Source organism: Nomia melanderi, chromosome 1, assembly GCF_051020985.1.
Source record: "Nomia melanderi isolate GNS246 chromosome 1, iyNomMela1, whole genome shotgun sequence".
Lineage (NCBI taxonomy): Eukaryota > Metazoa > Arthropoda > Insecta > Hymenoptera > Halictidae > Nomia > Nomia melanderi.
The window spans coordinates 28,347,684-28,374,815 of record NC_134999.1 but is presented as its reverse complement, the minus strand read 5'-3'; the positions used below and the strand labels follow the sequence as shown (position 1 = coordinate 28,374,815).

At 32.2% G+C, this 27,132-nt stretch overlaps 1 long non-coding RNA gene across 1 annotated transcript; it reads left to right on the top strand.

The window, feature by feature from the left end:
• The first annotated feature begins 1,034 nt into the window (after positions 1 to 1,034).
• Positions 1,035 to 12,921, top strand: LOC116428536 (uncharacterized). The gene is made up of 4 exons (XR_013001467.1): positions 1,035 to 1,425; positions 9,309 to 9,707; positions 10,234 to 10,347; positions 12,529 to 12,921. It is a non-coding gene; the product is annotated as an uncharacterized LOC116428536 (long non-coding RNA).
• The last annotated feature ends 14,211 nt before the right edge of the window (positions 12,922 to 27,132 follow it).

The following is a 27,132-nucleotide window of genomic DNA, read 5'->3' as shown; positions in this document are numbered from 1 at the left end:
AATCTTTAAAGTGTTGTACATTTTAAAACAACGTTTCATAATAAATTTATATTGTCATCTATAACTTGACATACAAGTAGAAAGGGCTAATATTAGAAATTACAGCTATTATTACGTTATTTCTGAAAATTATTTCGTATGTGTCTATGTAAATTAAGACACATTCATTTTTCGCAAGAAAGTGAGAAGAGAAAGGGGACATAAAAAGGTAAAATAAAATAATCTAAAAGAATATGGATGAAAATGTATAATTGGAAAAACTGTTAAATTTAGTAGGCTGTTATTGTATCTAATTCTAAAATAATCAGAAGATAAATAGAATAAATCATATGTTTGATATAGTAGAACCTCGATTATTAGCACGTCAGTTATTTAGGTAAGTATTATGAATATATATATACTACATACAAGTAGTATGAATATATATAGGACTTAAGTGTTGCGTCTTATCAGTTCAGACAAAAAGTGAAATACTGACTAAAAATAATTTTTCGCGTGGAATGCGAGTAATTCAATTATCTCATTATCTCAAATGATTATCAATTAGTTCGGATAAGTGAGGTTCTATTATGAAGGTAAAATAAAACCATTTATCATTATTACTACAAAATTGTACTAATTATAAGATTACTTTCTACGAATCAAGTTTTCTCTGTTTTTCGTTTATGCTATATGCTTTTAATTTTAAGTTTCAGTTTGATTTTCTGCATTATATAATTCGGATAAGAGAGAAATTTTCTATTATTTTTTACTTGATTGGTAGCGTTCTAGCATGCTTCTTGAATTATGTCGGTGAAGTTCATTACTGTTGTATCTGCTTGTTCGGAAATTTTGAAGGCTATATTACAATTTATATTGGTTTCTATATATATTTTAAACTGAGTCCAGTTGGTACTGCTATTGTATAAGTGTACTGTTTCATTTGTGCGTATTGGTTTGAACAAATAATTAATGAGGATTGGAGGATGGTCAGAGATAAGATCTAAACAAGACTGGATTTCGAACTGATATTTAAGCAGTCCTTTGATTATTGCAAAGTGCAGTAGGTCTGGAGTGTTTCTTGTGCCGTCAACCAGTATGTTGGTTCACCAGTTGTAATTGTATCTAATGAAAGTTTTCGTATTGTATATTCTAAAATTTTTCCTCGTGGTAAATTTATTTTGGAGCCCCATAGGTTATGCTTAGCATTATAATCGCCGTCAGCGATAAATTTGTTCCCCAATGAATTAAAAAAACTTTCATATTGTTACACAGATATTTTTTTATTTGAAGGACTGTAGATAGCTGATATTGTAATATTTCCTTGAGCAGTGTTTATATTTACGGTGATAGCTTGTACGTGTATATCGGCGATCAGGCATTGACCAAAGTATTTAATATCCTGTTTAATGATTATCATCGCTGATCCGCCGCGTGCACTGCCGGGTGAGTGTTTGCCATCATATACATTATAATATGGAATTTTAATATAATTTTTTGTAATAAGATGAGCTTCCGCGATAATGATTACGTCGATGTTCTTAGTGTGTAAAAATAATTTCAACACTTGTAGTCTTTGTTGTAACCCATTTGCGTTCCAAATTGCTATTTTCAATATGTCCATTGTTGTTTATTGTTATTGTTTAGCATGCATGTGAAAAGTTCGATTGTTTTATTAATTTTTTGTGATTGTTGAGTTAATAGTTGGGTTTGTTGTAGGAGCATATTAGTTATTAGTTCTGTATTTTTGGTTGACGTTATTAATAGTTTTTCTATTGCTAACATGTTAAATAATGATTCATCGTTTACAGTGATTGCAACTGTTTCTTCCTTTTTGTGAGTTCTAATTACTTGAGCGTACGTCTTGTTCCTTTCTACATTATAGTGGGTCCTTACGAAAATGTTGTTGTCATTTGAAGTCACAGTTTGGTTTGAAGAATTTTTGAATTATGTGCAATTGATTTGTGTCTAAGTCTGGGGAAAAGTTTTGCTGTAGCTGTTTTCTCATTATGCACTCCTTATAACTAGCAGGATGGTTTCCCTGGCAGTCGTAGCATTTAACATCATTTATTTTTCCTGTAGTAGAACAATTCGATGTCCAGTGTTTTCCTGTATATTTAACGCATGCAGGGGTCCTATTGCAATAATTTTTAGTGTGACCTTTACAGTAATTTAGTATGTTTGGCAACGAATACATTGCGGAATGTCTCTTTTAGCTCAGGGAGGTTCGAAAGATACTGTAGTGTTAAGCAGTCTATCTATTTTAGAAATTTCTTTGTTATTTTCCAAGCTTGAGCTCAGTGAAGGATAGCGGCAACGGTTGCTTCGTGTCGTGCTTATTCATATTATTTATTTGTCTTACCTGGTGGTAGAGCTCTTTAAGTTCATTACTTATTGCACTGGTGTTCGTTCTAGGATTCATCCCTCTAAGTACGATCTTGTAGCTTCTGTTTTTCTTCGGTTGATAGGTGTAAAAGTCTGCATTCTTTTCTTTCAAGGCCAAAGTAAGTTTGCTGTAGACCTCGATGGTGTTGACTTGCACATTGGCATGGTTGTCTTTTAGTTATTTTAAGGTGAAATTCTCGTTAGCTATATTCTTCATTAGGTCTATGAGGGACTCGATGATTTGAACTTCATGTTACTGGTGGGGCTTTTGATTGGGGTTTTTCAGTTACCGTTGTGGTGCTTCTTGTAGTTTCTTCGTTCACTTCTGTCAGAATGCTAAACGGATTTTCAACCGATATGCTGCTTAGCCACTTGTTATGTTGCGTGTATATTTCATTTAATAAATTAACAGTTTCACTGATTTTTTGTTTCTTCGTTGTATCGCTTTTACTGCTTCTGACAGTTCGTTAGTTTCCATTGGGTTTGTCGTATTTATTGAATTTATTCTCAGTTTTTTGGCTAACAGAGTAGTTCTCTCCAGTTTTGGTGAGTTTTAGTTGGAGGTTACCTTTTTGTGCCATTTGAAGTTTGAACTTGCCAAACGGCATGTTCTTCTGTCACTTACTTACACTAACTGCGAGCGAACGGATACACAAGTACACAATACAATGATAACCGATAGCTTCGCATAAACACGTCTGTTCATTTCGGATTCTCAGGTGAGACTGCATCAAATTATACTTTCAAATTTAAATATTATGAAGTAGCCACATTTCTTGTTGATATCGTAAATGTTTATGACCATTATACGTATCGTCTTATCGATGATAAAGCACGAACAAGGTTCTCAAATGATTCCTTGAAAGGATGTCATCATCGTGACACATTTCAATAATGCGATCAAAAGTTCAGGAGGAACTCATCGTAAACCAAGTGATTCATTGAAGCTCCCGTGAAAATCGTTTCGTGCTGCTTCTAATTACTCCGGTGACCTCGATGTATTTTGAAGAAGTAAAAGTATATGCTATTTCTACATCTATAAACTAATAAAACTACGTGTCAATACTTCTGTAGACCGTTATAAAATTATAATAAAGTATTTATATTAAGATATTACAAACTGAAATGTAAAGTATACACAATAAAAATAAGTTGATGTAATGAGATATTGACACGAACAAGGAAACTCTGATTTCGTGAAAAACATATACATGTTACATAGTTTTATAATGTATGATTTTATATGTCTTAAATATTTAAGGTTAACTATACTAATTTGCTTATTTATTTTACGTTTTTTATTGTAAAATATTTAATACTAAACAGTTTTCTGTTGATAGTATTTTTTTTACATTGTGTAGTCATATGATGCAGTTTCAAATGAATTATTTATAATGGAACTTAATTCTTTATTCGTGATTCCTTAAATTAATGCAGTTATTCTATTCTTTCATCATTATATTTGTCAAAAATCTAGGATATATTATAAAATAAAATTTATTCCTTCATTTTTTATACTTTTATATATTAGATTTCTGAGATATTAGAAGTCTGGAAAAAATATATTATTATGTGGTGGACTATAATTATACACAAATTAACGAAATCATAAAAAAGAATCTCAAATCAGCTTAGAAAATCAGTACTTGTACTATTAGTTTATTTAATTTTATACATAATCCAGAACTACACCACGGACTTTTATGCATAATTCAAATTTTAAATTACAATTAGAAGAATGGAATTACGACAGAAACTAGTCTTTTCTAACAAATACTATAAAAAAAGCAGTACACCTTGGATATTTTACATCATTCATATGGTGTATTCATTCCGTGGAATTATGACTTTCTAAATTGTACATAAATCCATAAAAATTCGCAGTCTACCCACAATAAAACACAATTAACGTAAATAATCGTAATCTTACCAACGAAAATAATTTTTTCGCCACCCGAAATAATGAAGCCCGACGCCGAATACTATTTTAGCAAGTCTGAGTCGTCGAAACTGAGAAGTTGAATATTGATTGATTAAATTGCATATTACAATGTAAAAGTCGTTGTGTAAGCTGATCATGCGAAGTCAACAAGACGCTGACTCACATTGAACGAGGTGCGCGATAAAAACGAAAAGTGATGAATTCCGGGGAACGTCTAGTTCGTGTCTTCCGTTTTTTTTGGCAATCACCTCGGGATCAAAAGTCGTACTCGAATTTTGCATTTCAGAGGTGCGCGAGAGTGACCTCCGTCACGTTTCAAAGTTACACGGACCGCCGATGGCATCGTAATTACACGTTGTAACGGTAACGAGCGTCAACGTTGTGAAAGTAACTAATCGGAATTGCGGTTAATGGTCAAACCAGTTGATCAATTAATTTTATAGCTCCTATATCATTCGTATATGCTGCGTGCAAATAGTTTTAGTAGCCTTCCTTGGTCTGCGACCGACCGTGATTTCATCGTTTCCTTTTTTTCACTTTTATATCCCTTATTTAACTGTTCCTAATGAGCGGAAGTATCATAAGCACATGGAAATCGGAATTTCGATTTTTATATTCTTCTTTTTCCGCGAGTATTGTACTTGGAAAATAGGTTAGGTAGTACAGAATGATACCAATCACAATTTCAATTGTTTAATTTATTGGGTAGTATATGAATATTGAAATACTACGTAGTATCTAAATAGTAAACAATTTTTAGTAGTATTTATCAGGTTTCCTTCTCTTTTTATGATAAATAGAAAATTCATATTCATTGAATTTTATTGAAAAATGTGCAATTTGAGTTATACATTTAATTCAATAATAACTGCATTTCATACGTCTGTAGCTTAATCATAAAAATGATATATAAAAATGTCATTTTAATTAAGAAAATGAAAGTTGTAAATACAAGTACATGAATATTCACGAATATCTACAATTTAATGATTAAAGAATCTATTTATTTATGACAATTGATAATACATGCTTTATTTAAAATATACGATTTTGAGAAATTATATTTTTACTGGTTTTCGCTGACACTCCATCTCGAATAGAAGGTCACTGAGTGCAATAAATAACCATATAAGAAACCCCAGTACCGCTAGTTTCTTAGTGTGGCAAAAATTTGTTGATTCAGGTAGACAACGGCAAAGGTGCAGCAACTATCCCTTCTTTCATAGAATAGCAACTAATTTAGGGATGATTTTAATACATCAGAATAAATTTTTAAAAAGTTTATACAGGTATTTTTATTTGATTCTGTTGAAATGAAGTGTACAAACACTGCTACAATTATTGTAACCAATGGAAAATTGAAGTATAATATATCTGGATTACACGATTTAACGGTAGAACTACCGAGCGTTTAATAGGATTATTATGTAACCATTATACAAATTGTAACGATACATTTCTGTTGACTTTTTCGTATATTTATTGTAATATTTTATATATCTATATATCTACATATAAGAGAAGTTATTTATTTTTAAAATCATTTCTTATATTTAACACTTTTGAGATATTAACACGTTGAATGCCATGGTGGTCACTTCCCAACCACGAATTACTATAGTTAGCTCAATTAAAAGACGATTATTTGAAAACATTTTTACATTATAAATAATGTTGCCTAATGTGGTGACATTCAGCTAGACGAACATGCCACGATAATGCAATTCAATTACATGATTTAATATTCTACTTTTTCCATTTTATGTATTTGGTCTACGAAATCGTGCGGCATTCAACGCGTTAATCATTGCGATATAAAAGAACTGGAACTCGTCATTATGACGGGTGTGGTAGTTCTAATATTAATTGCGAGATTAATAGCTCAGATAAATGAAAACTCGAGAAGAAGCTTTACAAAGTATGTTTGCAAAGTTCGATCGTATATATGCTGAGATATAACTTAACACGTTGGGCATCAGCGTTTGTTTCGACGACGATTTTCTCAATTGTAATATTTAATTCAATCCAACAAATGTTCTAATCGAAATATTGAAAACATGAAACTAAAATGAGTCACTGAGTTCCTGCATATAATGCCATAGCTTGTAACTTCAAATAACAATATTTATAGAATTAATTTAATTTTCCTTATATAAAATATAGGTTTATGGTCATCACAAATATACAACGCTGGTAGCGAACGTGTTAGGAATCTGAAATACTGAGTTTCTAGATAATTAACATAAGACTCTAATCGACGTGGACCACGAATATAATTAATAGAGATTTCACAGTAATTTACTTAACAAAACAGAAAATAAAACGTTACGAACCATCCTAGCCACAATTTCTTAACTTGCTGTGTATTTTACAGATGTTAACAAAATTTTGTTTGTTCAATAAATCACTATGAAAATTCATTTTTTAAACTAATACAAAAATTGTGTCACCCAAATTCGACTGACTTGGTGGTTATCGTGTTAAAGGACAGAAATCATTTGCACGTTCTATCAGATAACGCACATGTCTAAACAGTTCGTCCTCACTAAATTACGAAGTCATACAGTGACTCATAAATTCATTCACGCGTTCCCGACATATTTTTCTTGGAAGGTGTAGTCAGAATTTTTGTTTTGGAAGTATGAAACTTGAGTAGGTGTAAATAATCATTGTTGTAAGTTAAATTGCATACTTATTTTTCAACAGAATTTAACACTAAACGTATCGACACATTGAATGTATCTATTCCTGCCGTAACCAATCAAATGAGTGGTTGGAAAATAAAGGTAAATAAGTTAAACGGTGAGGTTTTCTTACTACAATTAGAAACAAGAGGAAAGGCACATATTGAAAAACTGATTAAACGGACAATATAAGAATTGGTAAAAGTTAAATCAACGAAGACAAACGCAGAGTTTTAAATAAAATTTTAAAACCGGTCGTTATACCGGTCGTGGTACATTCAGTGTTAAGTTTTATTTAAAAGAAAGAGGCATGGAAATAAACGGCTGCGAAGTTAAACGATTTATTAATTAGTATATGCTATAATTACTTCTTGCTTTGAAAACTGCTTCGATCTTTCTGAGAACATTACTTACTAACGTTATGCAATATTCTTTTGCAATGTTTGGATACTTCGTTTCAACAAAATCAAATAAAACTAGCTTCTAATTATAAAATATTAAAATTAGTATTGAAATCATCCCTAAATTTTTTCTATGTTTCATAGGTTGCCCTGTATATCATTTACCTTATGATTTCAGTAAAAGATAATTGATTCATAATAATATAAGAAAATTATATAATATCACCAGTCTTTAACAAATTATAATTATTTTATTATCATCTAATTTGGTGTCTAATATTGCTTCAACTTTCGTATAGAATGTTTAGCCAATGATTTCTTATTTGATATCACTTCTTGGTGCTAGGCAGTCTTTAACAACCCAGGTAGATAGACATCCTTTATGATTTTATGGTTATCTTAACGTTCCCCGAGTTGAACTCAGATCTCTCCTTTCTTTGTACTAAGGCACAGTTATCTAAGTATAGATCTGGCTGTTATCTGGAGACAGGATTGAATTAAATAGAATAGCGAATTTACTTTAATCTGCGAACAGAACTTACTTCAAGAATCGGTGGCTTTTATCACTCCATCGTTTCACAAAGTTGATTCGCTTTACGTAAATCGCTTTATTAATGAAAGGTTTCCCCGGAGCGAGTTGACCATGAAACTTATCTCCTCTTAATATTCTGAGACGCGTTTAAGACTTACTCGTTTTTTCGGAACTTCGTGCTGACATGTACACTGCCGGTCAAAAGTATGCAGAACTAGTTCTCATAATTAAGCAAAAGCAATATTACATATATAAGCTTAACAGGTTTGATAAAGGAAAGTGATAGTTCAAAAAAGTAATTCAACGCTTTCTTCCTTTTAATGCAAGTTTTGGTTACAAGGGCTTGAAAAGGTGACAAACGTTATTCAATCTTTCTGTCATGTAATTAGAACCTTTGGTTAGTTCAGTTTGAAGTACTGCAAAATGTTAATATTCAGAAAAATTGTAAGGAGGTAAGGATATAATAAAGTATAAATTATTTTCTTTTTACTGTGGGACCTCATAATATATTAAATTTAATTGTTGAATAATCAAATTTAAATACAATAATGATGAAACTATATTTTGTGTATAAGTTCTCTCATTTTATTTATTGTCAGTGGTGTATATTAATTGATTAATACTTGTAATTAAACGAAATTAATCGTCATATATAGTGACTGCTTTAATTTATACGCAAAATAATACCGAATTATTAATTTAATTAATTTGATTAACAATATTAATTACGTTAATTAACTGTCAATGCACGATTAAGGAAATCATTGAATGCAGTAAATATCGTTCAATACTAGTTATAATTTATTAATTATATTCGTCATAACTGTATTTATATAGCAGTACATAATTTAATTCGAGGAAATGAGAAAGGGATGGGGATTAAACACCCCTTTGTTGATTGTTGATCAGTCATAAATGTATCTACCTGCGTTCACCTATATCCAGCTTTCCGATTTTACAATCACCAAATTCTACGTATCCGCACACAATATTATTTTCATAACCAACACTTTCAATTACACGACGTAATAAATATCTCAAAAACAAACCTAAATGGAACCGACTCCTATAATTCCAGTAAGAAATAACATCAAAACCGTCTCAAACGCTCGGTAGTCCTGGCATTAAGAAGCGCATAAACCCAGTTCGTCACAGCTTAAAAATACGAATCAGTCTTCATCCTCCGAAAATTAGATTCTCCGGTGGCGTTCGTTTGGTCACGAACCCCGGCTTCGTTTCCCCGAAAAGGAAGCGCGCTCGGTCACGAATGAACGAACGAACGAATGAACGAAAAAAATAAAGAGTGTAAAAAGAGGAAGAAAAGGAGGGAAAAAAGAAAATAGGGTTCTTAAATTTACATTCTCAAACATCTTCGTTTGTTTCAGGGAACACTTGTACCCTTTTGTTAGGGTGGGAGCCGTGCAATAAACCAGCGATTTAATAACCCACGGAGAACTTAGACCGTCAAAAGGTTCGAGCGCGGAACTGCAGCTGCCGGCGTGTTGGTTTAAAAATTGCAGTTCCAGCCAGGCTGACACGTGGGGGCCTTTTTTACGACTGATTTGATGTTGTGGCAGCCGCGGCGCGCGCTGTGACGGACAGAACCGTTCGCCGTTACGGACGGTTTAAAAGCAGCAGTAAAAGGACCTTCGGTGTGCCCGTGCGCTGCATCGCGGTCGCCGCGCATAGGACAAGCGGATACGATATGGATCTGCGGTTCAGGGTGAGCCGTGTTGTATCGTCCGCAGGTTACACGCGTGTACTCTACCTACTCGGTGTTCACCGTGAGTAGTTTTCATTCAGAACGTTCGCCTGAATTGTTCGAGCGAAGTTATCGAATCCGGAAATTTTTCAAATATAGTATACAGAATTTATGAAAAGTTAATAATTCATGACAGAAGAATAATATTCAATTTGTGTTCACAAAGATTGAGTAATATTAATATTCTATTAATTAAAACTATAATAATCGATGACAGAAACATAATATTCGATTTGTGTTTCCAAAAACTGAGTAATATTGATGTTCTATTAATTAGAACTACAATAATCGATGATAGAAGAATAATATTCGATTTGTATTCACAAAAACTGAGTAATATTGAGGTTCTATTAATTAGAACCAGAATCATCGATAAGAATAATATTCGATTTGTATTCACAAAAATTGAATAATATTTTAGTTTACAGCAAACATAGACATAGAAGGTGCTTAGAATCTTTATCTTTCTTCAATAAATTATTAAGAATATAGCAGTGTATCGATCACAGTTGAAAAGGAGTTAATATTATTTCGGTTTTAACTTCCAGGCCTAATATCGGCATTAAGATCGTACCAATATTCCTGACATTGTGTATCGGAAGTAGCAAGGAAAATTCGAACTTGGAAATTCAACAAATTATGAAACTTTGTGTGTAAATAGAGTAAGTCAAGCCTAATATATTGCAATTTTTTGTTCGTACAAAATTTCTCTTTCTCGTGAGAATGATAAGAGAAAATGAAAAGAAGTTTCAATAACAAATACATTGTTCTTTCACATCTATAAAAGTACGAAATAAAATTTTTCGAAAAGTTGAAATTTTAAATAGTTTGTATTTTTCAAGAGGTGTTTTTACCCTTTCAAAGTGAAATTCGAAACGATCAATACAAAATTTTAAATCAAATTTTAAAACCGGTAATTTGACCGGTCGCGGTACGTTTTGTGTTAAGATCGCGTATAAGAACTATCTCATAAATAGTGTTCTAATTTACCTCGTAAAAAAGAGACTTACGTGAAAAAAGTCCGCGTAAATCGAGGGGCAGATGTATTCACATTACGAATTCCGTTCACTATTTCGGTTCAATCTCGCTCTGTCTTTGTTCATTGAAGGCAATGAACAAGGAAAGAATTATGAGTGGACTGAGAGCGGACGAACAGTATGTATCAAGCTTTATTCTCTACCCCCGGAACTTTTACTTCACTTCTGGGAACAAAGATGAACTTCAAAGTAGTCACGTGGTAAATCTTTGGTATACATTCGTCTCCGGATATTCCTGCCACGTGAGGGGAATATGTGGTCTTCGTTTCACTAGTTACGCTTCTATCAGGTTGTGACACGAATAGTTCGGACACCGCTATAAACGTGTTCCAATTCTAAGAATTGATCTATTACTACAGTATTAAATGTAGAAATTTATTTACTACCTTTTTCTTCAATCATTTACAAATTAACGCTTCAACGCAATCGACTATACTCGGCATCCACATAATTTGCTTTTCTGTGTTATTGCAACGTAAAGTAGAGAAAAGATTTGCACTTGTTATTGTAAAAAATAAATGAAGTCTACCGGTTGGAATTCGAGAGTACGATGTCAGGTAATTTGTTTGAAATTTAAATTCTTTTACGTAACAATCTTTTTTACATAGAGAATGTAGTTTTAAACGTTTCTTTGTTATTTTATCTTGAGATTATCCAGTTTTGTTTCAAGGAGGAAATAAAAACATAAAAGCTATTGGGAAATTTGAGCAGTTCTTCTGTAAACAGGCACTATATTTATTTAAAAAACATACATAATTAGTTTTTACATCTAATATGGTGGCCCATGAATAACGCTTTTACAGTTTTATTCGTTTTCATTCTGTAGTGACCAAGAATGGACGATTTATGATTGGAATGAGTAAGTTTTTGTTTGAGTGTTCATATATATACAGGAAATGATTCGAAATTCGAAAGATCAAAAATCGCTTGAGAGATTAAATATTCATAAATTTTCGTGATTTTGTAAATTGTTGAGGATCGTGAACCATGAAATATAGTCCGAATGGTCTGGGTTAAATCTTGACCGAAAGGTATATGTTTATACTTCTATTTTTACAATTCTCTTCTGCTTGTTATTTCCTTTCACTCCTCGTGTCAACCAAATGAACTTGAGTTAGTTGAATGTATGAATAATAAAACAAGGTTGCATGTGTTTTTAAGTGCAATAAAGTGAAAAATATTGACACTATATTACGTTCACGGACACCTCGTTGAATTCAAGTCGTGCGTTGAAATGTGAATGTGTTTGATAGATGCAGACAGTAGCTTAAAGTCTACTATTTTTAATAACAATTAACAACTTTTTATTGTATTATCTTGTGAAAGAACATTGCTTATTGTAATTCGTTGTTCGCAGTCACAGTTGTCTTGTCCGTGAATGTTTTGATATATTGTATTTAAGAAACAGTAAATACCGTTTCTTTTTACACAAACTGTAAGCATTACTGCAATTTTATAGTAGGATTACTAAAATATTTCTCTTTAATTCTTTTTGAATAATAAATATTTTTAATAGTACAAGAAAAATGGCGAATAATCTTCTACCACACAAGCTATGAAACTTAGATGTTTTATAAGTTCTATAATAATAGAATTTTAATTTTATTATATTAGAATAGAATTCTATTATGGTTAAAATTCTATTATAAAAGGATTCTATTCTAATATAAGAAATTTAAAGTTCTATTCTAATGTAGTAAATTTAAAATTCTGCCACAATAGAAACCTATTATAATGTAACAGATTTAAAATTCTATTATAATCGAATTCCATTATAAGTTTCCTCATTTTTTCTCTTTCTTTTAGTAACAAGTGATGGGCAGTATCTCTCATGTAACCGAACTTACAACTGGAAGAAGTTAAATCGATACCTGCTGTGATCTCAGTAAAACAACTTGTAAAAGTTTTCTCGGCTCATCCTGTATAATATTCCCACGTACTCGCATTGTTGCAAAATTACATTGAATGCAAAACAATGTAGATAAGTAATATTTAATTACCTATTGTAACCTGTATGAGGTCAATCGTGTTTATCATGTCTGATCGTTCAGGTAGTGTGTCTATAGTGATGAAATAAATCAACGTGGTTGACGTTAAATGTCATTGATAATTACGATGTTATAACAAATGGTTATTCAGTATATTTATTTTCTCTGTTCGAAAATTACGTTTTAACGTTGATGCAAGGTACAATTTGTATTTGGTACCAAAATATTAGTTATTTCCACATTAAAAGTTATTTTTAACTCTAACAAAGTTGATATTTTCTATCCACATTCCTTAAATAATTCCTCAGTTACTCTGTTGGCTGAAACTGTTTTAAAAAATGAAGTTGGATAAGTACATTTCCGTTTCAGGTTCAATTTTACGAATTAATTACAAACTGTCTTGGAAAGAGATGTTAAATATAATTTAAGTCGTGAATAAGTGGATGACTTTAATGTAACATTTCTGCGTAAGAAAATATTAAAATCTGACTCACTAAAATTGTATTATATTTTGAAACTATAAACCATGCGATATCGGTTTAGTTTCTGCATATATTTTCTGTTCCTAACTATTCAATATTAATTGAAACAATTTAAATATAAATCTAACTTCGAATTAGTTTGTGTTGATCAAATTCTTTCTCGCAATTTACCATATTCTTCAATTTTAACTGTTTTACTAGTAACAATTAACAATGTCATAATATAGCATGAACTAAATGAATGACTGTTTCATGATTTAGAAACCTGTGTATTTTTAAGAAAAATGAAAGATAATATGTAACAATGGTAATTAAGGAAAAAACGTTATTTTATTAACATAAACGTGGTATGGTCATTGGTGCTCATGTTAAAAATACATATTTCTTTTAGCAGATGCATAGCGATGGAAAACAAGTGAAAGTTGAGGTAGAAGGTGAACAGAATGATCACATGCAACGGTTAAATGTTACCATAAGAGAATACGACATTCCGTTGAATCAGTTGATTTGTCCCTTTCATTTCACATTTACGTATATTTATTGTTTCTGATTTTAATTCTATCGGTTTACACTTGCATTACGTAAATTGCTGCAAAAGTTTAAGAAAACCTCCATTCCTACCTTTACCATTCAGTTGTTTATTTTCGTAAAGCGTCACATTTATCGGTTTGAAAGCTGCTAATACAACACAATGGAAAATGTGTTAATGTTGAAGGAAAATATTTCGACAAACAATGAAACTATTCAAACTTATTTGTAATTTTCCTTATGCTTTCCCAAAACTTTTACAGCAACCCAAGTGCAATATTATCAACGCTTTCTATTCGCAGTTTTATTTTATCTCTATAAATTTCTGTTCAGAAGTTACGAAATTCTAAAAAACATATGATTTCATTAAAAAATTATTATATATTAAATTTAAATTTCTCTGAAAATGTGACACGCTGTTGCGTAGAGGTACACATTTGAAAATCCAGTGGTTGATAACGCTGTTTCTTGGAAAGACACAATCACAAATTGCGGCATTAGTAAGGCATCTATTATGCCAACACAGATAAAGCGAGTAAATTGCTACAATTTTTAGGACATTTGTAACTATCATACTGACTTTGTAATTTCTGCTTCGTCATCTAATTGTGACCATGACGTAGAGATACTGGTAAACAAGGAATAAAAGCAATTTAAATTATTTAAACACTTCTATAAATATCTTAGAGGACTTGTCAAATACAAAGCTTGATAAAATATAATTCACTACCATTTTATTTCTAATTCATTAAAATTATATAAAAAGAGATGTTGGTTAATTTTCATGTTTTCAAATTCTTCTATAATTTTACATAAATTCTTCAATACTTCTTTTTCTTTCTTATTCTAATTACAAATATGCGAGTACCAAATATAATAAATTATCGTAAGAGGTATACATTTATCAATTTTATACTTATACTAAAATATTATTTTGTTACGTAGATATTTTAACAGAACATATTGCTTATACAATTTAAGTATTTAACTTAAAACTATTGTAGAAATATTAATGAATATCGTAATACAATTACTCAGCTTCATCTAATTACCGGAGTAATTTAATTACGTAAATTTTTTCTGTAAAGATACATTCGTGGTTGGAAGGCAGGACTTCTTTAGTCACATATTTTTTTATCTCAAGATGTGAAAATTGGACGTCAAGAAGTTGCAGTTTTCACGTCCGAGAGCATTACGCTGAACTAGGATAACTATCCGTCAATAATGGTGCACGTAAGGCAGGTCAGGTACAAAGGTGGATATTAACATACTGTATTAGACACAGAGACCTGACTCACGCGACCGTATTGACAAATTATAATTGCTAATAATTTGAAAACGTAACAGGAACTATTAACCAACGTTCGTGCTAAAGAAAGGCAGTAATGTTTCTTTTATGGCACTGTTGGTAATAAACAAATGTTTTTAATATCATACCTGACGATTATGTCTCGAGAAGTATTAGAAATCATAACGCAAGCTCGAAAATTACTTTAACACTTATTGGTAGCTAATCGAATGAGGAGATCTCCCACTTTTCATTTTTCAACGCATTACCATTTACTTTTTTTATTTTCATTTTGTTATTTAGTAAGCTTTGAACTGGGGATATTCAGTTTCATATTGTTCAAATTTTTCATCAAATTGTTTTTCAATAATAATTAAAATTATTGAGAAAGATTGTACTTATAGTTTCTTTGCAGGTGGTTGCCTAAGTGTGAATAAGTTATCACTTTAATAAATTAATTTAACAAAGAAGTATAATTTTTATAATTAGTTTTCATTATATTTGTTATAGTTCGTAGCTATGTAATTGTCACATCACTCGTTGGTTCAAAATATCATTTTGATTGAAACGAATGTAAGTATCGAAATAAATTTAATGATAATGTGAATTAACTTACTGTTGAAAAATTATATTAAGACTTAATCAACGAATCTTGTACTGGACGAATATCGAGATACGTTAATGTGTTATGGTAGAGTTTCTAGGTCTTACACTCTTGTTGCTCGTAATTGTTTTCGCGCGCATGACTTCAGAATTTAGTGGACAACCCTGTAGTAAAACATGCAGGATGATTTAGAACGGGTATAAAGTACTTTGAAATATTGAGTACGTCGTTCCGATTAAGGGTAGAAATATTATTCGAATATGTAATTACATTGTAATTTAATATTTCACCGTTAATATAACAAAATGATAATAAAATAGAAGAATGTATCTAAAGTGTTGGTTGTTTATAATTCCGTTTAATTTTAATAGGCATTATAACGAACAATATAATACAATACATAATAATAATAATAATAATAAATATTAATCGAACAACCAATATTCGAATAATCAAACGTCAATTCTCGAATTATCGAACATTACAATAATCAATATTCGATTAATCGAAATTTTTTAATCGCCAAACATTTAACAGACCAATGTCTAAATAGTCAAATGGTTTCTTAATTAACTTTCAAATAATTATAAAGTTGAATAATCGAACGTTCGAACATTCGATGCTCGAACAATCAACCATCCGATCCCTTGTATCAATAATACTCGTCAAATTCACCCCGAGCTCACCGAACATTTGACGCTAAAACAACGCCAATAAATTTCCCAATGGAAAAACATACCGCGCAGCCCGGAATACAGTAATTTCGTGGCTGTAACCAAGCATGTTCTCGAAAAGTCATTGAAAATGAAGGGAAATTACAGTGCAATCTATCTGGGCAATGTCGAAAAGCACAAGCAGGCGTTGCGCGCGCGGATTCTAGGTTACGTTGGTAGCCGGGGCTGAGTACTACAGTGTCCGACTGGTGGACGGTTCGGTCATATTTTATCCTCTCTTCTTGCTTCTTCAACTCGTCTACCATTTCCCGCTGGCTCTCTATAACATTTCATTATTACGAGTTGGCCACGCCGTCCGTGATTTATCTCCAGGCGAGCGTTTTCTCAGCGAAAGAAAGATCGTGGTAGCGCCGCTAGTATGTCCCAGCGCGAGGCGACGCGATGCGACGCGCAGCTCCGTCTTGGAACAAACGTGTCTAGCCTGGACGGTGGAAAACGTAAGCGAACACGGGGGAAACGGACGGGCCTTACGCAGCCGCAAGAACCGCGCTCGTGAATGGAGTACGTAATTAAGAAAATGAAATCACCATGAGATTCACGTTTACGGCAACGACTTCGAGAATGCGTCGGTTTTTTGCCGCCGATACGCCTCGTTGTTCCCCGGTGTTCCTTGCAATTAACGATCGCTTTATCTAGCGAGCCTCTCTCCACCCCTCCACCCTCTGCTCCTACCCCGAGACACGAAAAATCACGATGGTTTAATTGTGCTGTTATTTCTGAGATTTAAAGGGGGTACTCCCGTTCGGGCGGGCCGTTTTTCGGCGACTTCTTAATTACGATTAGATTAAAAAGTAATAAACTTGAATCCCGCGAGTGTTTATTCATATTTTAAGGGGGTAAGATAATATTTTTACGCGGTTTTTACGAGCATTAACAAAGTAATTAAATGTTATATGTAATGTTTCATTTTGTACTGGCGTGGTAATATCTGACGAACGACTGAACCGATTTTGCGATTTTGCGTAGGAATGAAGTAGGTAGACAGACCTTGGTAATCTGCAGTAAAATTATCTCAGTATCTGCAACGGTTTTTGTTCTTTAATCGAAGAAGAAGTATGAAATCTTCATGAAACAGATATTTTGTCTCTACGCGGCCGCTGTTTTGTTGCACGCATTTTTCTTGGTTCGTTTTAATGTGGAGGATGACCATGTTCATAGCATTATTTTCTGTTTCTACGTTTCAGATGAAGGCAACGAGGATAATAGTAACTTTGTTAAGTTAATAACTTTGTTGGTACGCATAAAATTGCATTCAAATATTAATATGTTCTCTTAAGATATAAATAAATCAGTATCATTAAAATAATTGAAAATCACTGTGGGAAAGGGTAATATATTTGAATATAAAGTATGGAGTTTAAACGAATTAAATCTTAAATAAAAAATTCTGAATTTTCACTGCAATCAATATTAAACCATATAAATATATGTCTCCTGTTAAAAATGTAGTTCCATCTAAAAATATTACGAGGGACAATTGGTTTTAATTAATTTAAGGAAATAAAATAATGTGTGTACGTAAAATGTTCTTCCGAGTCGATAGATTCTGACATCTCAATATGCTTTAAAGATTTGTAAAAAGAAAGCTTACGTGTCGGATCTTTAAATTAACAGGTTGTACGAAAGCAGTTCTGTAGAAAAAGGAAAAGTAAAGAGTGTCGTAAGGCGACGGTATAAAAGTGAAATACAGTAAACATCCGTGAGTATAGTCCACGACAGAACTGGACAGAAAATGAACGATGGCGGAAGAGAAGAAAGTCAATCGATAAGTGGCACAGCTTTCGAAAGCGAAAGTCCTTGCTGCTTGTACATGTATACCAGGTGTCCAAAAAAATGCTTACCTGAATGGCGACCATGTATTCTATTGTTTCTCCTATAATAAAAAGTTTACAAACAATGGACACATGTAACCATGGAAGCTGGTGACGGTTTTGAACGAATATCTCTTTGAACTGAACTTTAATTAACAATGATATTTGTAAATGTATCTACAGTTTAATAATATTATATTCTTTATATTCTTATTTGACATATAATTACTTTATTTTTTCTCGAAACGCAAAATGGATAATATATTATTTTCTGCCTTAATTTGTCATTGCGACACAACGCTTAAAGAAATTAACTTAATAATAACAGCTCAGTTTAAATTATTAGTAGTTAATGTGTTTTTATTTCACATTGACAATTAATATGATTTGACTTCGTACCTTTTGAGGTTAGTGAAACTTCATACATGAGTTATGGGTATGGAGACTTACTTCTAATTTTTGCAGAACTTCCTGTTGTTATCTAATTTTCATTAAATTCTATAGATTAAAATATTGCTTATTGTTAATATAAATAACTTCCCAATATTACCTCTAATTCTTCTTCTGTCAAGATTGGCGTAAGATATTAAAAAATAAGAATAAATTAATATAACTTAAATTTCATGTCCTTTAATTAGTAAATAATCGAATTTTACGAAAACAATAACTATTAATAGTATTCTTAAATTCTTCCTTACTATTTTACATCGTTCAATTTTTGAGAAGCAGGCTTTTACGGCTATTTTATTCTTAAGTAATTTCATAACCAATAACTTTAATGTAAATCCACAAAAATTAATTAATAATTTTTGGAGCATTGTGTACATGATTATTCGCGTACGATAAAAACATTGAGCAACCGGATGCCGGATGCCGTAGTCGTGGCCACGAAAATCCGTTAGCCTCTTCTGACCCGAGGCCTTGAAGAGTTTCGAGCACTTGGTTCTATTTTCAAATGTGCCCACTGCCGAGCCGCTCGTCAACCTCTACCTCGACCAAACGTATTTTTCGATATAGCAAATTGCTCTAAATTGCACTCTCCTCACGATTTGCCTGATGTCATAAAGGCTGTAACGTGTGTGCATATATTAGGGTTTAAAGTGACAGTACGTTTGATAGTCATTGTTCGTACGATCTTCTCGTACACTGACTTAAGTACGAAATCGAGTCTATATCTTCAAAAAAAGAAAACTAAGAAAATCTCGCATATCGACAGATCACAGTTTAAATTGCAATATTCGGAGACGGAAAATAATATATGACTTACACTGACTGTATTATAATTAGAGATATTTATTTAGAAATTTACTAATTCTCTCTCAAAGAATTAATATCAAAGTCATATTAATAAGAGGATTAATAAAAATCTGTATATTCTGTAATATTTTTTAGTGAATATTTTCAGAGAATATTCTATTCTATTTTTTGTTTAAATATTTATCTACATCTATTCGCGTTTAGCAATAGTTAACCACGGGCTCGCAGAACAATACCGTCATAAACCCTTATCGTCGGGAGACACTTGCAAACTCGACGCGGTCAACCTTGACCGAAAATTCATTCAAATTTCTGCGCACTATTTATTCTTAAAAGCAGGTTTCTACTACCACTGAAGATGGGGAAAATGGCGCAATTCTCCTCCTTCAGGATAAAATCAATTAGAAGTCGTCGATTAATCATTCGCGAGACATTAAATTATTCGACAAATCGTTGGCAAACAGTTGTATGAGTCAATTGGAAAAGTTCGACCATTCGTATGTTGTCACGGTGTGAATTTTTGGTCATTTTTGTGTCAAAATCAAGGAATTTTTAATATAATTAAAAAAATACGCAATACGTGCAGTAAATAAATTTTGATCTCGAGAAAATTGACTAAAATTGATATTTTTTAAAAAGATTTCTGTTTTCCCTCGTAATGTATGTTCAAATTAAACACATTAAAAGTTCTTTGATTTTTATTTATATAAAACAATTAATATTAAGTTGTATACTACTACATCAATTGCAGTTTATATTTACTCCCCTCAATCTGATAAAACAAAATTTATTTGCAAACAATGTTTTGAATAGTATAATTCTAAGAATGAAAAAGTAAATATGAAATATTAATAATTCTTGCAACCGAAAGTTGTTTCTGCCGATTGATTACGATGATGAATTATGAATCAGAAAGAAATTCAAAATACTGACAAATAAAATATCATATATCCTTTTCTAGATGTTCGTCAAATCTACGAAAGTAGCAAAAATACATATACTTCAATATTGTTTGTTTCATTATTAAAAAACACATACCTATTTAATTCCAGTTTGCAAATGATTGCACGTGAAAATGAAAAACTTGTACGTTTGCACGAATATCTACGTTTATAGTCCGCACTTCACAAAACTCAATACTGCAGAGGCATTAACGGCAGCCGTTAAAGGTCTTTTTAAATTGAAAACGAAAGAGAAAAAAACGTTTGTGTAATTGTTATTAAAGTGTTCATTCCGCATATTACACGTTCGTGTGCCATAAACGCACGAAATCCGCAGTTTTAATTAATGACCGAAATTAATTCGAACGAGCGTGGCGCTTTTTCTTTTTCTTCCTCTTTATCCATCTTTCGCTTGACCCGTCGAATGAAGAATTCTCATAGAATTCCTTTTTCATCCGGCAGCCCGCCACGTTTTCTGGTTTTAGTGGAACATTACCAGTAACGACGACTCGTTTTATGCTGCAATCAAGTAATCACGGGTAGCTTTCCTGTCGTCGACATAAACGTCGCATGACTTTCGCGAACTACAAACGTGTCTTCTGCTGCGCGAGCGAGATTACATTGACAGTCGCCCCGTGAGCGGTAAGTGGCCACTTTCAATTGTAACGGCAGAAATCCCGTGCAACTTTCCATTTCAATCTGACATATTGTTTGGACGGAGCTTCTTTTGCTTGTTCCGTCTCTTCTCGGGCAACTTCGCATTCCGCTAGTACTTAACCTGTTAACTGTGGAATTTAGTTTGAAAAATCTCTCGTTTTGCACGCGATAAAGTGAAAAATGAAGCGTGCACTCGTCAAACGCAGGACGAATGCATCTAGGGTATATTTGAATGGAAAACCAAAGCAAAACAAAGAATTACTACCAGACAGGTCAAATCGACCCACTTCAGAATTTTTATCTTGCACATATTTAACCCCAATTTAACGCAGTTTAATTCAACTCTTTTTTTCCTTTGAGTTTATTGTTTTTTTGCAACATAATTAGTTTTCTAACAAAGGAGGATGTTTATATTTAATAAACATAATAAAAAAGGAAATAGTAAACAAATATTTACATAGAAATTATTGCAAACGCACCATATGGAGACTATCTCTGTAAAGGGGTTGAATTATACATGCGTTTTTGCGGAAGATTTTAAATTAAAGTGTATTTGTACAGATACAAGACTCGATCCTTCGAGTCTCAAGAAATCTATTGTTCTAATTCTTATAAAAAAATTGAAAATAAATCATTCTAATTGCTCGATGGTTACTAACACTAAGTCAACACTTTATGTACCGCGAGCGTATTAATCGGCCCATCGATTTCGAATGTTGAATGATCGGTAACCAATTCGAAGTGAATTGATTTAAAACAAGATAAATTGTAACGACGTTGCAAGATTCCCTTTGATTTTAACACTAGATTTACAGACATTCACTGTACAGTTTGTTCTATCGTTTTTAGAAAAATTGATATTTGTTCGTTTAGATCTTGGAAATTAGAGGTTTAAAAGTAAACAATTAGAATCTACATTTGAATAACTGGGTCAATAAAAAACGAACCCACATATTTACCAAATAATATTTATTAAATTCAGTATGAGTCAATGTCATGTTGTATGCTATAAATATAGTGCATTATATTCTCATCATTCTTAAAAATCATATAAACAAATGTAAGAAACTAGGAACATGCAACTCCATTAAACTAATTAGTAAATGTACCAACCATTTAACCGTGCAACAGTAGCATGTAACACAATATACCTTTGCATACGTTTAAAGTTTAAGCGTGTCTAGATGGAAATAGGTCAGCGCAACGATTAGTATGAATAAATTATTGTGTATTCTGTTGTGTGCATTAGCAGCACATGCAACTGCATCGTACGAAGTATTCTTTCATTTACGTCTATATATAAAAGAATGATATTATAATAATACAGATGTATTATTGACACTAAAACTACCGAGCAATTAGAGTTATTTACTTATTTCTAATTTTTTATAAAAATTTGAATTTTTTATAATAATTTGAATATGTTTTTGGAGATTCGAAGGATCTCCTAGCCTTGTATCTGTATAAATACACTTTAATTTCAAATATCTTGCAAAAACGTCTTCAGAATTTAAATATATGGAAACTAAAAATTCTTAAGTGGGTCAATCTGAGTTGTCTGGTAGTTTTACTGTTAACGTATCCGGTAGCTGGTGACGTATTTCTACGTCATCTTAAATTTTACAACTGATGATCACTGACGTAGTCTTGCGTGATTTTACATTTACAGCAAGTTATGGGCGTTACGTTTATTAGTACTTCATCATTTGAATTTATGATTATAAGGGCTATCTAAAAATACATTTATATAGCCACGTATGTATCTTCTCACGTGTTTGTTATTAAATTTATTATTAATTCTCTTTAATATATAATAGTTTACTATCATGTTTACGTTCAAATTTTGTTATTAAATACTACATAACTGTTACCCAATCTTGTTTCTATATAATAGTATTTTATTGCTTTCGGAGAAATATATGGGTATCTAACATTTTTAATGATTTTTCGACTTCGACATTTTCAGATTTATATTTTTCCTTTATTTACATTTCTAACGGCTGAATTTTTTTCAAGTTTTGTTCACTAATGTACTAACTTACTTGTGTCGCTACCGTAGTCTGCAATGGCACTAACTTATGTTTTAATAACGAATTAACATATTTCTAAATAACGAAAAGTTTGATTCATAAAAATAATTTGATTTGCATTCTTTAAGAATAGCGCAATAACATGCATTTATTTTTTATATCTGTTTTTGACAATTTTTAAAATTACTATCTTCTTTTATCAAAAATTACATTATCATTGAAAATGGAATTATAACATTAATAGATCTTTCTGTCATAACTTTTTGTTCAAAATCAGTATATTCTGTGTCAATTTTCTAATACCTAACTAGTATTGTTCGTTAAAGTACCAAAAATATTATATAAAATATATATTTAACCTAGACTTTTGAAAGTCATTTGAAGATTGTAATGTATAAAAAATACATTCTGCAGAAACTCTCACTTAGTGAAAATTGGAAGACAACTACTTAAAAAAGTGCAGATAAAACAGACTTTTTCTATACCTAATTATGAATCAGGTTTAACTACCTTTAACTAATCATGATGAGTATAGTCATTATCAACGGATTAAAACTAATAATTTATAAGTAGACAAATGAAATACAATATGAATAAACACGATAAAATAATAGACAAAATACACATTTAATTTTATTAATTTCATTAACGAAAATTAATTTCAAAAGTTCAGGAGAGGCACAAAACTTTTACGCAACCTTCCTAAAGAAAATTAAATTTACAAGATTATGTCACAGTGTTCACGCACAGTAATTATATTCCTTCATTAATTTTATTGTTATTCCAATTAACTGAAACCGCATGTGAGCGTAATAACAGTTAAAAACATTGTGCAATGGAAACGTTTATCAAGATATCAATAATTAATCCAGGGAACGCACACGTGACGATGCGAGCCGCTGTGAAAGTTAAGACATTGGGTGATTTTCCAAGGGACAAGGTGATAAAGCCAGCTATGCATTTGGAAGAAGAAGCATACGCTGCGACGATAATTGTTTAATTACCTTCGCGTTACAACTCTTCCACTTCTTCCAACTGTCCAATTAAACTCTATTCCGAACTTTAATCGCCTTGATGCTCGGCGTCGTGTATACCAGAGGCTGGCGAGCGCGCACTCTAAAAACTGGTAAGCGTCCAGTTAAGCTTGTAAACGTTTGCGACAATAGCTGAACTGAACAGCGGAGGAAACACGAGTTTCCGTTTCGATGTGCGACCCTAATTGTTCCTTATAATCGCGCAGTAAATTTAATGGTTTAATTATTTCGTTCGAGCTCATGCCACGGGCTGCTTGAATTGTTTCGACGTGAGTTTCTTTGATCCTGAGCCTCCCGAGCGGGTAACAATAACTCTAGTTTCCGTTAGACACGCAATAAGTGCTACGCAGCGGCGATTTAATACTTCGTAAATTATTGTCTTTTCGAATTGTATGGTTAACGCGTTGATCGTCGTACCGGTCGTATACTGGTGACACGATTTTTTGCTCGTGAAACTCATTTTTTCCTGTTGGACGAATGATAATTAACCCCTTGATCTATGATTCATTTCTTAACTATGATCGATATAACACTTGCTCTGTCGTTAATCATTTATTGAAAAGAAGAGAAGAATTCTAGGAACCTCCTATGTTCATCTTTCCTCAAAAGTATATTAAATGATAAGAAATCAATAGTGTGAGTAAAAACGTTTAAGTCGGATCCAATTGTAAAACAAAGAATTAATAGTAGAATTAATATAAACAAAAATATCAAATATGAAGAAAAAAAAAGTACATTCGACGTGCAGTATAGAAACAAAGTGTTGATTTCCCTTTGATTCTATTTAACATGAAACATCGGTTAAGTCAACAAGAAAATATAATCCGCATCTTACAACTTCGGTCCTCTTTGTATATTTTAATGAAAAACGAAAGTAAAACAAAGAAGAATTACGATGTTTATCTGAAAAAATAACGTATTCATCATTGAAAAAATTAGTATCATTTCAAGCTTTAAGATGACATGTACATTCGTCGAACGTAGTTAATTGGTGAAGTATACTAATTGATTACAGAGGAATATTTCCTTTGAATTCGAATGAATTGAGTAATATTTCTATTGATTAAATCATATTGAAAATCTTCACCACGAGTCTGACACGCTGTTATAAGGCAAGGAGTTAAGTTCGTAAGTCGAGGTGCCACAGTATAATGAAAGTCCTACCAATAAATCTACTGCTGATCGAAGCTATCGGATATCAGATACATTTTCCCATTCCGTCATTCCGGCGTACAAAATGAAAAAAAGAAGAGAATATCGGTTATTTATGACTTAACCAAACTAATTGCAAATCGATGAGAAACGGATAACGAGTAAGAAGCTACTGGGAAAATCAAACTGGAATTACATGAGCATTTTTTATCATCGTCGTGCTGAAACTGCCGGTTGAATTATAGACTGTCTAATATAAGAAGAACAATTTCGATTATGGTGGTAACGGTCACGTAAAAACCCGACGCCTCGGTGGCACCGGCATTATCGAGTCCCGGCCTCTCGCTACGAAAGCACGGCTTGTAGTGGTTTTAACCAAAGAACCCTTTGTGCAGCCGGGGCGAGAATTATGGTGCAGCTTGACGTCACGTGCGCAAAAAGAAATAACACGCGTGTGCAAACATCGGCTGGACCCGCGTGCGTACGGAATTACCTACGCGATAGGAAATTTCATGGCATTAATTCCAGTAGGTACTGTTGGGAAATGTCTTGGTGCCTATCGGATAAACACGGTGATAAGGAGCACTAGAACTATATATAATACCGAGTATTTAATGCGATGGATATGTAATCCTTAGAATAATTGTAACAATTGATTACTTTCAGTTTCTTTAGACCTTCATTATAGTATTCAACACTAGGTTTACGGCCATTTATTGTATAGTTTATTCTATCGTTCCTAAAAAGATTGACGTTCGTTTGTTTACATTTTGGAAATTGAGGCTTTGACAATAGATAAGTGGTATACATGTATTGCATCGATCCACATCAAATTCAATATGCGTAAAATTGACACGTTACGTAAACCTAGTATTAAGTGAAACTATTTTTTTCAAGATCATTTCGAATATTCAATGCTTTGAAAACATTAATAACTGTGAAACAAAAAAACCGAAACCAGTCTATTTGTTGTTGGGTGTAAACTTGTATTTATCTTTAGAAAAATTAATTAAAGTAATTCACAGCGATACAGTTCAACGTTTTATACTTATTTTATTTATTACTATAATAAGTTTCAATTTTTATAATCTTTTAAGGTGAGACTTTTTCAAAAAATTTCCAACGTTCTATAACACATTTGTATTGCCATCTTTAGCATGACATACGAGTGTAAAAGATTAAGAGTATAAGTGTCTATATGCTAGATTTCTTATGCACAATCTCTTGACAGTACTAGACAATAAATGGTCGACAATCTAGGCTAACTGCCATACATCTTTTTTTACACAGTTATACCACTGTTCACTGACAAGTATCATAAAAATCACTACACTGTGATCATTTTATATACATTTTCATATCGTGTGCACTCTATGCAGTTTTGTACTTCTATGCATAAAAATCTGCAGTCTATTCATTATCGTACAAAATAATTCGAGCTTCTCATGGCAATCGATGTGTTAATCAAGGCATTAATTTTAAGAAAAATACAGCCACTGCAGTTCTGTAGGATAGACAGTGTACACCGAGATCGTGCGAGATCGTATTTCGCGCAAGCTACGAGGAACTAATCCTATCGCGTGCTCAACCGTAAATTTCCATCGATGATTAACTCTTGATGGATTGAACGTCAAGTCGGCTAGGGAAGAAGATTCGTGTGTTATTACCGAAATGAAATCCAAATGCTACCGTTCTTATTAGCCGTCCCGTTTTTGCTATTATTGAAAAGAAAACAGATATTGTTCTGAGATACCATTAAAAAAAATTGATTTAACAATACGTAAACTGAATTGTAAATCAATTAATGTCTCAATAGATGCACCCTTAGAATATCTATAGAGGAATTTTAAAAAGTCAATTCAACTGATCATTAGTTTTAGTGTTAACATTGTTACACACTGAAA